This window comes from Tupaia chinensis, unplaced genomic scaffold (genome assembly GCF_000334495.1).
Source record: "Tupaia chinensis unplaced genomic scaffold, TupChi_1.0 Scaffold000085_1, whole genome shotgun sequence".
Lineage (NCBI taxonomy): Eukaryota > Metazoa > Chordata > Mammalia > Scandentia > Tupaiidae > Tupaia > Tupaia belangeri.
In genome coordinates, this window is record NW_006159547.1 from 7,200,755 (window position 1) to 7,215,840 (window position 15,086).

The window sequence follows — 15,086 nt, forward strand, 5'->3', positions numbered from 1 at the left end:
AAAAATACACATAAATGTACAAAGTAGTAGAAAAACATGGGACAAATGTTTCATGAAAAATGAACCTTTTTGCAGTAGTTACAAGAAAGAATATTCAGTAACTTACGTATCCTGCAAAGCAAATGATGACTGCAATGAGATACCATTTCAGAATATTCAGTTAGTGAACATTTAAATGTCTCAGATACCAAGTGTGGGAGGTAATGTTGGAAACATTACATATTGTTTGCTGGTGTGTGAATTAGCGCAACCAAGTTGGAAACTGGCATTGTCTCTTACAGCAGAACAGTCCTAAACTTCATGACCCAGGAATTCTATATCCATTGATTTAGGATTGCATACCCAACACAAGTCTTGGTCATCTGACACGAGACATGTTTTATGTTAACAGTAGTAGCAATCCCAATCATCTAGAAACAACTGAAATCTGAAAATCTGGAAACAACTCAATTGCTCATTAATAGGAAAGTGAATTAGTAATGGGATATCACACGGTAGTTAAAACAAATGAACTCTAGCAATATAAATAAATAAATAAATCTTAGCAGTATGATATTTAGCAAAAAAGAACATCTCCCAAAGATTTGGTTAGTATAGTATCTTTGCATAACATTTAAAAAATTAAATTAAAATAAATCTATTTTAAGAAAATCAGACTGTATAAAAAGAAAAGTAAGGAAGTGATGAAGATAAGCTGCCATAGTCAGTTTTAAGCCATAAATATTAGACATTTCCCTATGACAGAAAAAAGGACAAGAAAGGAAAGGACGTAGAGAAGAGGGGCAAAAAGGAATAAGTGAGTTGCCTTGCATATATTTGAATTATGATACTAATTTCATTTCTTTTTTTAATATGCAAGCCACCCTCAGAGATAACAGCAAGCCAGTTTTAAAATGTCGATGTGTATCTTAACATTCATTTTAGATGGTTTGTACAAACAGACTTTTCTGCATTTATGTTGGCAATACTGAAGCAAGAAAAGGTTAAATGACTTGTTCACGGAAAAAAAAAAATTGTCATCCATGATGCCAAAAATAGAAGTCCTGATTTCCAGTCTTGTGATCTCAGCTGAAGACAGAATGTTCACTTATCTGACTGATATAAAATACAACTTCTCCAAGGACTCTATTATTTTGAACTACTGTATAAGTACATGTAATTACAAGCTTCTGGAAATATGTACTGTTTATTTTATCATTTGCAATAGCAAATAGAAAGGCTCAGACTGAGTATTTACCCAACAGTGACGCTAATAACCTTCAGAGTCATTACAGACTATTTGAGAGGGTCTGTTGAGTTATCTTTAAGATCAATGACCCATTAGCACAATTATAGTCTAAGATGGTTCCTGCCATGCAGACCCTGTTCTTGCTACCAGAAAATGACACGCTGCTGTTACAAACACTATCTGCACGTCATTAAAGATGTGTCTTTACTCAGAGAACTCCAAAGAAATAGAACTCTATGCTTTAAACATTATTTCTAGTAAATGTTACCAATTTTTCCAATTCTTTTGCAAAAACTAAGAAATTATATTTTTAAAAAAACTCACTAATGTGAGTACATTTATCTTTTGGTATTATTATTTTTTTCTTTTTTTGGAGAGGTTTTTACTATAGGGCACATGTGCTCACCAGACAGACAGAGAGAGAGAGAGAGAGACAGAAAGCAAGAAATCACCCTCGGGGTGGGGAAGGGGGGATGGCCATGCCGCAATCCCTTCTCCTCCATTCTCCTCTCAGGATCTTGGGCACGCACACACACGCGCCCCGTGTGAGTTTAAGCCACTGGGTCTGGGACTCGATCCACGGTCGACTGCGTGGGAATCCAGCGACATAGCCATTACGCTAACTGCTGGTCCCTCTTTTGGTATTATTTTTGTCAGTTTGAAATTCTTCATAGTTATTGGTTAGGAAAAAGGATCTTTGAATGTTCACAGCACAAAATAATGATAAATGTTAGAGATGTTGTATATGTTTATGGTCCTGATCTGATTATTATACATTTATATGTGCATTAAAAAAAAATCACACTGTACCCCATCATTATGTATAACTTTTATATATCAATTAAAATTTTAATAGTGCAAAATAGTATAGTTTTACAAATCTTGATAGTATCTGTCTTCCCTACCCCATTTACAGTTTTAAACAGTCACTTATTCTTATGACCCATTTATATACACCTTTTCTTATAGGTTACAAATAATCTCCATGAAGAGAAATATAAATGACATGGTATGTAACATATTCACAGAACTGGAAGGACATTAGAGAGTAGACTAACTAGTCAAGTAATATTTCTCAACTGATACTACAATCCCTTATTAAGGAGCAGTCTTCATTTTTGTGGGAGGAGGTTGAAGGAGATAGACACCCTTTTGAAAATCCGATGAAGTTTTGAAGTTATCCCAAGAGAAATCCATTCATGTGTGTAAATGTTCATGTGCTATTTTCTTTTTTGCATTGACATGATTTCAATGTCAGTGAAATGATTATGTGACTTATTTTTCTTGTAAAAGTTGAGGGCTGCTTCCTGGAAAAAATAATGAATCCAAATTAACCAAATCACATAAAAGAAGAAAACTTTTTCTGTATTTAAAATATATTTTAGTAAGAAAGAAAGCCATTTCATTTGGCTCAATAAGAAGTTAAATTTAGAGGGATCTTTTACATGAAAAGATTGATGTCATTTTTAGTGTTCAATCAGTTTGGCATTTTATCAGCATCAAGTACTCAGAGTTGCAGTTCACATAGTTTTCAATAGCAAACAGAATTAAATCCCCTATCAGAGCAGAGTAGGCTTTCATCAAGACACCTGAGCTTTCTCCAAGACACTTCAAGTTAAATTCTGGTTCTACAAAATCCTTTGTCCTCAAGTCAAATGAAATTACTGTTGAAAAGGTTGGCCTTGACAATGCAGCTTTTGTCAGCAAGGGAAGATGTTTGAATCTGTCATTCAATTTTACATAGTCTATGCAGAAGTAACCTTTAAATGAGTTTTGCAGTCTTTCCAGGTGTTTGGAGATCTTTCCTATGGATAAACTGACAAGGTTTTCTCATTTTCTTTTCCCTTACCCTCACTGAAGTCTTTTTTCAGCACTAAAAACGTCACAGATGTTCACCTCTGAATTCTTCCTCCAAAATGGCTGTGTTTTCAGAGTAACTTCTCTGGACCAGAGAATCTGTACTTGAAAGATTAGTTCATTCTTTTGGCCTAACACCTATAAGACAGTCCAACCTCATATAAACCTCTCTTGTTAAATTGTACTAAGTTAAAGCTCTCCTTTACTTAAGGAGTAAATAAAATAAAATGCCAAACTCGAGCTCAGAGAAGTGCATTAAGATGTATCCTCTAAAAACACCAAGAAACTTTTGACACTAAAAGGAACACATTTTGTTCCATTTCCAAATTAAAACTTTTGGTACTACAAACTCAAAGCTATGGCTGTAAAATTATTAAGTCACTTTTCACAGAGCAGGCAAAGCATCTTTTAGGATAATTGTCAGGGTCTTTGACACTAGCACATAATGATGGTGAAAGCAGTAAGTCTCTATGACTAGTGTAACTTACATGTTCCCCCCAATAAGCAAGGTGGACTTTGGTTGCAGAAACTACATATGCATTCCATATGTACATATAATCTTAATGTTCTTGTTTTATTAGGAGTTTTTCTTGATAAAGAAACATTTCACTGTTGAAAGGTTTGAAAGAGCTTTGCCTTTAAGGTATCCAATGAGGCCTCGCTCTCTCTCTCTCACACACACACACACACACACACACACATTCACGATATAGATAAAAATCAGAGTTTTATTGAAACAATAATACTTTTCACCAAGTTACATGCCAAACGGGAATGGCACAGTGATTATTTTCACCATAACTGACTTCAAAATGTCAGCATTCAGGAGAAGCTGGTATCAGAGAACAGAGGCCCTGTTTTAATTTTTTTTCTTGTGCTGAGCAACCCACCAGTTCAAGCATTTCTAGAGTACTTGGCTTGATAAAACTCTCTCCAGTTATTTATGGTTTCTTTTGCTTGGAAATGTGTCAAGACTTTCATGTTGGGGCAAATATAAGTTTTGGTAAATTTCCACCCTTTTAAAATTGAATTTTTTCTCTAGGGGAAAAAAAATCTATATTTTGTGATTTATTTTCAGGATGCTCAGAAATAAGCTTTCTTGATTTCATGCTCTCATTGGCAGGAAACTTATCACACAAGAAACAGTCTGGCTTTTGTGTCCCATCACATTTAGCGATGCAAATAAAATCAAAGGATATGTAAGAGCCATCAAGCTTTCTCTTCTTTGACATTTGCCAACCTATGCTAAGTAAAGTGAACAGAAAGAGATATGCATAAGCACAGCACACAGACTCAGATACATTTTTGTTAATTTTATTTTTTAGATTTTTGCCATGGGGTGCACGCACTCACAGAAGAGAGACAGAGAAAGAAAGAAATCATTCCCCAAGGATGATGGCTATGCCACAGTCCCTTCTCCTCCATTCTCCTCTCAGGATTTGGGGCACCTATGCACACATGACCTGGCATGAATTTCAAGCTACATAGCCCAGGATTTGAACCCTGGTCGACCATATGGGAGTCCAGTGCCTTAACCAGCATGTCACCAGCTGGCCCACATTTTTGTTAATTCTGATGCATGTAAGCTATTCTAGATGCCATTATACAAAGCCTAGAATTTTTACAAGGAACATATGCTACTCTATCCATGTATAAAAGAAAACATTAAAAGCATACTAAAATAGTAAGTAATTTTAAAAAGCAAAACATATTTTTTCATAAACAATATTTTGTACAAAAAGGAAGGAAACATAAAACTAAATGTACATATAGCTTAATTTTTTTTTTTTTTTTTAGGTTTTTGTCATAGGGCATGTGTGCTCACCAGAAATAAGAGAGACAGAGATACAAAGAGAGTGAAAGTGAGAAATGACCCCTGGGGAGATGGCCACAATGCAATTGCAATCCCTTTTCCTCTATATTCCTCTTGGGATCTTGGTATAATTTTCAAGCCATAAGATCCTGGACTCGAAGTACAGTCAGCCACATGGGAATGCAGCTGCCTCAACTACCATGCCACCTCCTGGGCCCCTATAAAGCTTAATTTTTACATATTTATTATATAAATCACACAAACATATATATAAATTTTGCGTTTACTTCACCTACCACAAGGTATATATAAACTTCAGTTTTAAAATCTCTATTCGTAAGTGATTCTAAATATATCCTCTAACTTCTGCTGTTGTTATAGGAAGCTTCCTACATTATATGTAAGCCTATTGCTAAAGTATTTCTAGTTATTCTTACTGATCTATCTGCATTTTTCCATTTTTCATCCATTGGTCTGGCATAGTTACTTCCTTTTCCCCTTATCCCAATAGTGAATGACCAATCTCATATTACAAATGGTTTTCTCTATGAAGCAAATCATCACCAAGTCCTTAACTTCTCATTACAGGACAAGGTGTCCAAGTCCCTCCCTATGCTGGCTGCCATATTCTAAAAGCACTACAGTGCATTAACACTGTAAAACGTGGAGCCTCCTACTGCGTAACTGCATTGGAGGGATGTTTGAAAACTGAAGGACGTTATTGTTCTTATTCTTAACTTTTACCTATATTAGAATATATTTAAAATGTAAGCTTATTGGAGAAATTGAAACAACTTTTAGACCAGCACCCTGTTGTGCCATCAGTGCTGCATGCATCAGAACCACACTTCCCAAACCTTCTTCACTCGCGCCCAAACCGGCCCTTCCCAAACAATGAGATGCTCGAGGAAGAGCATGAAGTATCTGTGCTGGGGACACTCCCACCCATAGCTTCAGTGACCTCTACCATGATCAACATCCACAGTGAGACCTCGGTACCCAACCATGTGGTTTGGTTACTGTTCAACATGGTCATAATGAACGACTGCTGCCTGGACTTCATTGCATTTGCCTGCTCTGCGAAGGGACAGGAAGATGGTGGGTGACGTGATTGGGGCCCAGACCTATGCCTCCACTGTCCAGCTCCTGCATATCTTCACCCTGGTCATCAGCATCATTCTGACCAACATGTTCATCATCCTTTTTGTCTCTGCTCCAGTAATAATTGCAAATATGATTCAACCGATGAAAGAGTCTTTTCAATGCTAATAGTCGATGTCCATGGCCTGTGGCCATGTTCACCGTCCACTGCTGGCCTGTCCCCTGGGCCTTTGGGCCTGCCCCTTGCTTTTATACAGCTGCTTCTACTCACATGTCTGACTACAATGGGATTAAATAAAGTGCATGTGTAAGAAAAAAAAATTGAGCTTATTGTCTTTAAAACCACCAAAATTTTCACTGGAAGAGCTACTATTTCTAAACTCTTTACTCTTTTATTAGACAATGTTTTAGGGCATTTAATATGTTAGCTAATTTTATTTAATCTTCCCAACAATATAATAAAAGTTGTTATCTTACTTAATGTTAAGAAAAGAAAAAAACAAAGCTAAGATCATAGAAGTTAAGTAACTTGCAGAAGATTATATAATTGATGGTTGAGCAAGGATATGAATCTAGGTTTATTTTTTTTTTTTTTGAGAGGTTTTTGCTATAGGGCACGTGCACTCGCCAGACAGACAGAGAGAGACATAGAGACAGAAAGTGAGAAATCACCCCCCAGAGGGGATGGTCACGCCGCAATCCCTTCTCCTCCATTCTCCTCCCGGGATCTTGGGCACGCACGCACACACGCCCGGTGTGAGTTTTAAGCCACCGGGTCCGGGACTCAAACCACGGTCGACTACGTGGGAGTCCAGCGACATTACACTAACTGCTGGTTCCCTGAATCTGCGTTTTTGTAAACCCATTGTCAATACTCTTTCTGCACATTATATTACAGTAAATCATAATTCAGCATCAGTCAGCAAGCCAGCCTGTCTTCCTTATTTCCTTTGCTCTCTTTAAAAATAAAAAATTATTTCTTCTATGACAGAAAGAGAGAGAGAGACCCCCTAACAGAGTCTTCACACCATGATCCACCTTCATCTTCAGCCAGCCAAGACCCCACAATGCATCTGCATGCCTGGCATGTACAGGTAGACCTTGGGACACAAACCTGGACATATTTTTAGTTATACAGAATATTTGGACATTATATAGAATAGCGTCAAGAACAAAAACTTCTGTTATAATGTTATTTCTCATGTGGTTATGGAATTAAGGTGCATCTTAGGCTCATCTTACTTTGTTACAACAATTAGTGGTGGGATAATAAATATTAGTATTGTGTACTTTCTTAGGTACATCTTACAGAAATTATTTTCCCATCTCTTATTCATTTCCCAATTTTTGAAAACACTGCATCTAAGGATAGTTTGGATCTCAGTTTTTAATAATGACCCATCGACTGGTTAATTATTGGCTATGAGATACCATACAAGGTGGCTTTACATGTATGATCTCTAATTATTAGGACAAAATTGGTGGCATTATTCCATTATTCTAAACAGAAAAATAAAATTTCAGAGGAGCAAAAATTTGTAAGTAGCCTCTTAGGATATGAACTTTAGTCAATTTGACTGCAACATTATTCTAAGCTGTTTTTTATGATCTGACAGAATGACTCATAATGACCCTTCCTACATACCCATGGTGGGAGGCATTGAGTAAAAATGCCCAATCAACTTCTGAAATAAGAAAAATCTCATTGGAGACCCAGAACACATAAGCAGCAAATGAATACATTCCAAACATTTGCAGTGAACTGATATATTCCAAACATTTACTTTATTATTATTATATCTTTAAGTCTATATAATGAAAAGATCCCTTTATCAAGAAAAGATATAGGGGGATTTGCAGGTGGCATGGTGGTTAAAGTGGTTAAGGGTGTTGGACTCCCACATGGCTGACTACAGTTCAAGTCCCAGACCTGGTGGCTTGCCTTCTCTCTCTCTCTTTCACTCTGTCCCTCTCTGGTCAAATAAAAATAATTAATTATAAAAAAGAATATTTCAGACTTAAAAAAAAAAGAAGAAGAAATGATGTAGGCCCAGCCATAATAGTCCAGGGAGTAAGGGTGCTGCTGTGCAATGCTGAGAGTCATGTGTAGGGTTCTGGGTTCACGCCCTGGGTTACCTGGACCTGCCAGTGTACCTGTGATCCTGGCTGACTGCGGGGCTTGAAGGGGAACTGAAGCATGAAGCCTCTTAATGATGCCTTTTTCTCTATCATGAACTCTCTCTTTTGCCCTTTCTCTCTTGTCTCTCTTATGCAGGAAATAAAAAAGAAGTGGTTCAGATTTAGGAGGAGTGGGGGTGTGGTGGTACAGGAGAGTTAATAAGTTCCATCCTCAGAAAGAAATAAAAGAATGAGAGTAGGAGAAAAGGGGAAATAACCTAGAAGCAATTTAAATGTATGAAACCAGTTTCTTGAAGTTTTAAAATTTGTGGACCACTTAGTAACTCTAAGTACTTTATTGGTTAAACAGTCATACAATAAAAAAGGGTATATTGCCACTTAATAAAACCATATTTTTAAACATTAATTTTGTGTTATAGCAGTAAAAAGTTAGTACTATTTATACATTTTTCCAAGGTAAATTTGGTTTGATGATTGTGTATCATCAGTCAGGAAAGCCTGGGTTATGTTGTGGTACAATAATCACAAAATCTTGGGGATTTCGAGTAACAAAGGTTTACTTCATGCAGAAGCTACATGTTTGTAAAGGCATGGCTAGAGTTCGTATTTCTCTTTTTTTTCCCCCTCTGAACCCCAGAGTGAAAAATAATAAGTAAATAATTTATCTTATTAAACATTACTAGTTTCCTAGGAAAGGAAGGGACCATGGAAACCATGCACTGACTCAGGTTCTCACGAGGAAGTGGAACAATACTTCCACTTGTATAGCGTTGGCCAAAGCAATTCCCCTAGCCACATCTAACTTCAGAGAATGGTGAATCCAACTATATCCTTTGCTGAGAAGCAGCAGGGAACTGGAATATTTTTTGAATGATCCTACTGACTATCACAGTATAGGAGTCATTCCATATGGAGTTGGGATTGTTTTTCATTCTACAGTTCTATTACGTTAAAAATACTGACACGCAACATCTGGGGGGTTGGCCAAAGAAGGCAGTATTGGGTGATTATGTCATTTTGTTCTGCATTTTTGGTTCAAACATGCATATGGCAGTTATAAATATGGGGTAAGTCTTCACAGCAGACCAAAGTCAGCAGCACATCACACTCCAGGACAATGGGTACATCATCCTGGAAAATGGGAAGTGTGAATGTTTTAAACTGAGATGATAATAATGGTAAAGAGATTGTTAATTATGTCTTTGACTACTTTGACTATGGAAAGAAATTTTTTTTTGTATTCTGTTCCAGAAATGGGACGTCCTCCCCAAATAAGATCATTTGTACATTTATTGATTTCTTTCTCTGAGGCACAACGAATAGGAAGTGTCAGGAGAAAGTCCACCAATTGGCAATTAAGCTATTTGTCCTGCAACTCAATTCTCTTAGGACATTCTCTTATAAAGAAAAATATCAACATTTTATAATCATATTTCAACCCTAAATATATAAGTTAGGTTAATTAACATAATGTGGAGCTAAAACATGAATTCACTCAAAATCTCAGAAATGATCTTTACTGGAAACACAGGACTGTACAATTTTAATTTTATCACTCATTCGAAAGTGTGTGGGGCCAGCTCAATAGCACAGAAGTAAATGAGCTACTCAAGAGAGTTTCATCAAACTAGTTTTCCCACGTAAGTGCCGGGCATATGCCAAGTGTTGATTCAGTGGTTTTAGTCAAATATAGAGCAAAATACGGGATTATCTCAACATATAATAGTAAATACCATTATATTTATAGGAGGCAATACAAAAAGATTTGGGCTCAAAAGCTTGTCCTCCTTTCTTTTTGAGCATAATTTGCATTTTAAAATCTTGCTGGTGGGGCCACCAGGCAGTGTGGTAGTTAGGACACTGGACTTATACATGGTCAACTATGGTTTGAGTCCTAGATCCAGTAGCGTAAAAATCACACTGGGCACATGTGTGTGCATGTCCAAAATCTCAGGAGGAGATTGGAAGAGAAGCGACTGTGGTGTGTCCATTCCCCTGGGGATTTCTCACTTTCCCTCTCTCTGTCTCTCTTTGATGAGTGCATGTAACCTATGGCAAAAACCTAAAAAAAAAAAAAAATGTTGGCAATGATGTTTTTGCTCTGGTGAGTGCAACTAAGAATGGTACCACTGTAGTTTTTGTTCTTTTCTCCATCTTTTTTTTTTCTTTTTTTGGAGAGGTTTTTTTGTTTGTTTGTTTGTTTGTCTGTTTGCTATAGGGTGCGTGCGCTCACCAGACAGACAGAGACAGAGAGACAGAAAGCGAGAAATCACCCCCCAGGGAGGATGGCCATGCTGTAATCCCTTCTCCATTCTCCTCTTGGGATCTTGGGCATGCATGCACAAGCGCACGGTGTGAGTTTAAGCCACCAGGTCCGGGACTCGGACCGCGGTCGACTTGTGGGAGTCCAGCAACATAGCGATTACGCTAACTGCTGGTCCCTTTTCTCCATCTTTTATGAAAAATTTATAACTTTCATATTGTAAAGCGTTAACTGGAAAACATTTTTTTAAAACTCAGACAATTTAACCACAAAGATTCTGAGAACTATCTAAATAAGAAACCAGAACTTCAAAGATGACTTGGAAATATAATGGTCAATAGCCAAAATGCCAGAAATATAAGTATCTTGACTCAATAAAATTTAATTTTCACACACTCATTGTTATACTTCCTAGTGGCACTTTCCTTTACTGCCTTTGGATTAAATAGAAACATGTATTTCTATTTAATGTTTTTATTGAAGATATTTTTACTAGACAGATGCAGAGTACTCAGAATTATATACATATTACTACTTCTTCCTTTGCTCCTCATAGTAAAATGTAAAGCAACATAAAAAGAGTAGTAGGAGGGCCAGCAGGTGGCATGGTGCTTAAGGTGCTGGAATTCCCATATGGCCAGCCATGGTTTGAGTCCCGGACCTGGTAGCTTGCTTTCTCACTCTCCCTCTCTCTCTCTGTCTTTCTCTGGCAAAACTCATGTGAAAAATAATATTAACAATAATAATAATAAATAAATATTAAAAAAGAGTAGTAGAGAAAATTCCAAAATTAACAAATATAAACAAGACTATACAACTGATGTGAAACATTAGCCATAATGAAGATACCTTTTATAATTTCAGTATAATATGCTTTGCTTTTAAGAACAATACTTTTAGTGAAAATATTACTGTGAACATTAAATTCATCTTATTAGTCCACTTGTATAAATGTGACAGACAATTGATACCATCCTTTTTCCCCTCTGAAATTTCTGAATCACCCCCACATCAGTCCTAGCCTTCCCTAAACCATTAGTAACACTCATACCAACTTCACCATGGGCAAGGTTGTTAAGATATAGTTATAATTCCTATCCAAAGTCCCAACATTTATTTTTCTTTGAACTCTCATTCTATGTCTCCTTAGCAAGCTCTTTAAAGAAAAAGGCCCGTGTGATTGTTCGAACAGAAATTCATAACACATCGGCCTCTCTAGACCTAATTTTTCCCCCAAGCTTCAGACTTAGATGCCTACACGATGTCTTTACTTGGATATCTGAAAAGCATCATCAGCTTACTTGGGCAAAACAGAGTTCTTGGATGGTTTCCAAACCTGGCCCAGCTCCAAAGATACCCATCTCATTATATCATCATTTTTTCAGTTGTTCAAGCCCAAGTCAGAGAATCAATTAAGCCTTTTCTCTCTCAAATTCCATATATTCAAAACCTCGGCAAGTCCTATTGACTTGGCTCTCAAAAAACGTATCTGTCATCTGACAACTGCCCTCTACTTACATCTCTGGATCCTTCATTCAACCTGCCACCCAGTAGGTCATCTCTCACTTGATCTACTCCCTAACTTCATCGTCTCTCTTGTTTCTACTCTTGTATCCATATTGTTTTCTCACAGTAACTAGGCAGACCTTCTCAAGAAGCAGTCCAATCAGATGAAGCTTCCCAAATCTTTCTTCCTTTCATGCTTAAAATGAAGTCCTGTGTTCTTACTATGACCTGCAAGGCCTTATGTGATCTGCTCTCTCATGCCTCTAGAGAGCCTACCTCGCTTATCCCACCACAGACTTATCTACTTTGGGGGTGTTCTTCCCAAGGAGAGTTATTCTCAACTATGAATTTTCTGTACTTGTGATTTCTGCTGCCTAGAACATTAAACCCCATGATATTTTTTTGACTAGTGCTATTACTTCAATTGTTTTTGTTTTTGTTTTTGTTTTTGTTTTTGTTTTTTCCTGAACCTAAACTTAACTGAGCCTTACCTTGACCCTGTAATCCTGGCTCATTTTTCACCTTTGTCTTGTCTCTTTCTGGTATGGTACTGTATACTTACTCATTATAACTTTCCCCCACAGGAATGTAATTTCTATGAAGACTGAATTGATCATGAGCCAACTGATCAGAGGGCAGTGATATGTATTTTATGTGTCCTATCTTTGAGTAAGTTCCATGGAAATCAGAATAAGATGCAGAAGAGATAACAGAACTTCTAAAAGAAAAAGTAGGCCACCACATCTCAGGAGAATGGCACTTTGTGAAGAAAGAGGAGTGTACAGCAAATTTAGCCTTGGTCAACAGAGAGGCCACAGGCATTTAACTGAGAAGAGGTCCACAGTGTTCCTAGATATCTTCAGCCTTCCCCACTAGTGAAGAGCCAGTGGCAGAAAATTCATACACTGAGAAATATCCTTTTACCTTTTGATCAAATTCATAGGTTAAAACTTAGAGATGCAATTACAGTTATTTACTTAAGCCATGTTCAGTATTAACAAAATTAAATATTGAACAACTTCACCTGATAGAGATTTAGCACAAGCATAGTATAAGTCAAATCCCAGCAAAACCCAAGTTTTAACTGCATTGCATAGGGTATAGTTGATAGTTAGGATCACGTATGTCTCTGCTCTAGTTGATTAGGTCTTTCTTGCCTAGTTACTAATTTTTTTTTTTTTTGAGAGATTTTTGCTATAGGGCGCGTGCGCTTGCCAGACAGACAGAGAGAGACATAGAGACAGAAAGCGAGAAATCACCCCCCAGGGGGGATGGTCACGCCGCAATCCCTTCTCCTCCATTCTCCTCTCGGGATCTTGGGCACGCACGCACACGCGCCCGGCGTGAGTTTTAAGCCACCGGGTCCAGGACGCGAACCGCGGTCGACTACGTGGGAGTCCAGCAACATAGCCATTATGCTAACTGCTGGTTCCCTCTAGTTACTAATTTTAAACTAGCATTGTGGAAGAGAAAAATGCATATTAGCCAGAAGCAGAGCTGCAAACAGGAAGACTGGTTGATTATAAGTGTGCTTTGAGGGGCCAGGAGGTGGTGTGGTGGTTAAGGGCGCTGGACATCCATATGGCTGACTGTGGTTTGAGTTCTGGACCTGGCAGCTTGCTCTCTCTCTCTCTCTCTCTCCCCCTCTCTGAGCAAATAAAAATAAATAAATAAATAAAGTTAAATAAAATCATTCTTAAAAAACAAAAAACAAATGTGTTTTGAAATGTGTATGCCTTTTCCTACAATAGACTTTCCAGATAGTCACTGAGTTCAGCTGGCTTTGGAGAGGGTGACAGTAGGTAATTCATCACTGTAGACTTCTGGAAGGCAAATATGCTGGATTTATGGGCCCTAGGTTCTGCTTAATAAATTATCTAACACCTGGTGGGGAAGTGGTACTAGGCTGCTGAACAAAGCCATAACTTTGTGTATCTCAAGTGGCTGCTCTTGTAACCAATTACATTTCTTAATTGAGTAGCTGTTTCTACAAGTCAATACAGAGTACAAATAGTTCAACACACTTGTTTCACCTTAGCCTTCTTGATACCATTAGTCAGGAAGGCATTATAAAGATTCTCTAGAAAGGCAGACCAGCCTGTTCAGAGATTTTCCATGATTGTACTAGATAGAAATGTTTGGATAGCTATGACTGTAGTCAGTAGGTGGTTACTCCTTTAGATTTTCCTGTGAAAAACTTATTTGAGTGATCATCCACAAAATCTTAGCCCCCATTAATTGTGACTATGTCTACCTGAATTTCCAGGTGGCTTCCTGTGAAAAATGAATAGTTTAGATGACATACAACAGTTGTCTGCTGAGACAGTCCCTTCATTGGAACCATCAGATCAACATTTGGTTTTATGTGAATAGATGAATCCTGGATGGATCTAATTTAAGACTTCAGCAGACGAAATTACACTCTATCATCTGTCCAAGGAGCTAAAAACAGAAAGTTAAGATGTCGTTCCAGTCTTAACTATTTCAACTGTTTGTGTGGAAAAGACATGTTTTCTATTCAGAAGACATATGGCTGAATATAGTTATTAAAATCTCAGTGTCATACCTCTCGAATAGCTGTACAAAACTCACTCTGAAGCACTTTTTTGAGGGACTGTAGCTTGTGCACTGGTACTTCTCCAGATTCCTGTAGTTTTTCCAGTAATTCAATTGCTCTTGCAACATCTGAATGGAAAAAAAAAAAAATCAAAATGGAGAGACTTAGTGTAAACTGTATCTCATCAGCAAAGCACCACCATTCTAATTGAGTGGTAGCATCATTCCAATAGAAAACAAGGTGGAATTCATTGCAAAAGTAGAATTTATCATTCATAGTTTATTGATCTCTTTTTCTGGGGAAAGGTCACTTAAATCTGGTCAGCCAATTCATTACTTAATAAATCTTCTCTGATGGCATATCATGTATGTTATTTCTGTCACACAAATTTCAGGAAAGAAGAGCAGGAAAGATAGCCCTTATTCTGATACCCCAATAATTAAACTGATTTTTGCCCATTTTAACCTTGGAGATACTTTCTTTCAGTATGATATTTCCCATATCACATTCATTACAGCTCCAGCATTACATTTACTAGTATGATCATTTGATTAATATGTATCTTTTCCATCAGTCTATAAACTCCTTGAATGTAGGAACGTGTAGAGTTTGTCACTACTGC

The 15,086-nt window shown here is 37.3% G+C and overlaps 1 protein-coding gene across 1 annotated transcript in view; it reads right to left on the reverse strand.

Moving 5' to 3' along the window:
* LIN7A (lin-7 cell polarity scaffold A) overlaps positions 1–14,588 on the reverse strand; it is a gene marked incomplete at its 3' end in the record, with an annotated part of 122,811 nt that extends 108,223 nt beyond the window's left edge. Inside the window, 1 exon segment of the mRNA XM_027769708.1 lies at positions 14,474–14,588.
* Positions 14,589–15,086: the final 498 nt, after the last annotated feature.